General features: G+C 36.2%; 1 pseudogene; it reads left to right on the forward strand.

Annotated features, from left to right (window-relative positions):
• Positions 1-509, forward strand: part of LOC119309930 — a 1,266-nt pseudogene extending 757 nt beyond the window's left edge.
• The last annotated feature ends 1,251 nt before the right edge of the window (positions 510-1,760 follow it).

A 1,760-nucleotide genomic window follows, 5' to 3' on the forward strand; every position in this document is an offset into this window, starting at 1 on the left:
ATAAAACTCATAATCACTGGTTTCTATGATATGATTTAGCCTTGCATTGTCATCTGGATAAAATGATTGGCATTCCACCAACTATATTCCACCTTTATATGTATTCCTCAGTTCAACAAGGAGGCTGATAAGGTGATTAAGGAAATGAAGCTCAAGGTTGTCTACACATTGCCCAATGGAAGCTCGGACGACTCTGGTGTCACATGTTCAGAAAATAGGAGCTTCAAGTAGGGCGACGACGATCTCTCGGTGAGATTTGCTAGCTCTATCATCTACATAGGAAACATATGTTGGATCTGCTAATAAAAATTTATTACAAAGGCTAACTGTATTTCACATGTTTATGCTTTACCTTGCAGATGCTGAAGAATGCAAGCATTGAAGAGGTAACACGCTCTCTCCAAACAGAAATTTCACATGTTTATTTAGAAACCTGACCAAAAAACTGCTAGCAAAGACATTTCCCCTGTTGAGTTATGAGAAACAATTATTCTACCATTTAGACTTGACAGGCTTGAAGCCTCTACCGAACTCTGTAATGTTGCGTTGTGCATTTCCAAAAAATATACATTACATTCATCTTAGGATCTTTTTAATACTTTGCAGTACACTTTTTGCATGAGGTAGTTGCTATAGTCTTGCAAATACTATTTCTCTCTTAGATTCATAAATGCAGAAGCAAATACACGCTACCTTATCTTATATAAAATTGTGAAAAGAATAAATATGGGAAATAGGATAATGTTCAAGCACCATCAAATCATTGTTGAAATCAGCGTAAAGTTAATCGAGCATGAGAAAAGGTATCTATACTTCCAGGCCGGTGTCATAATTGAGGTAGGAAGGGATGCCCAGAAGCCCACGAGCATGTTGCCCTATGTACATACTTAATTGTGCAATGGGACCAGAATTTGAAATTTTTTACCCACTTTTGTAAATCTGGAAGGGATGCCTAGAAGCCTACAATTCACTCTCCTGCAATTGAAGCCTTGGGATTGATCCAACAGAGACAGATTACAATGATAATTTTCTCAAAAGAAAATGTTGAATTGCAATCCTAAATCAATTCTCTGTTTATGATTACTTGTGTATTATTCTGGTTCTTGTTCCATTATAGTGCATTCTTCCATAGCATAAGGAATGCTTTTTTTATCATTTATATATATACTCTTTTTAATCATGACCTATGATGGATGACTTATAGTATATCCTCGTCGGTTCTTTCGAAGTGGATGGGAGAAAGTGAAAACTGGTCGCGAACATCATTTGGAAGAATGTTGGACTCAGACATAATGGTCCCTGATCTTAACATGGAGTAAAGGGAACCCATTTACAGATTTAATTTTTCCATGGCTAGACCGGCGCGTTCTCATGTAATTCTCGATGTATGCTGGATTGTCTCTTTCTATCTTTATGGAACGACGTGCAACTCTCTTGTGCATCCGGGAACAGAATTGGGCAACCTTTAAATTCTGATGAAGCCTTTGGTACTTCTTCTTTTATCTTGTAAATTTCTTTTTATAGTGTTAACACACGATTTAACTATTATTATGATTTTCCACCGCCATTTTGTTTGTTAGTTATATATGTTGGGACTATTCATTTTTGTATTAGCCATTTTCAGTTCCTCACGTTTGATTTCCGTTTAAGTTATTTTTACTGATCAACATGTTGCTATTTCTGCAGGTGACACTTCAATCTTCTTTATATTCAAGTGTAGAAAGATTTCAGGTTGTGTCCTCTTTTTTTCGTTGGCACTA

The sequence above is a fragment of the Triticum dicoccoides genome, chromosome 5B, assembly GCF_002162155.2.
Source record: "Triticum dicoccoides isolate Atlit2015 ecotype Zavitan chromosome 5B, WEW_v2.0, whole genome shotgun sequence".
NCBI classification, from domain to species: domain Eukaryota; kingdom Viridiplantae; phylum Streptophyta; class Magnoliopsida; order Poales; family Poaceae; genus Triticum; species Triticum dicoccoides.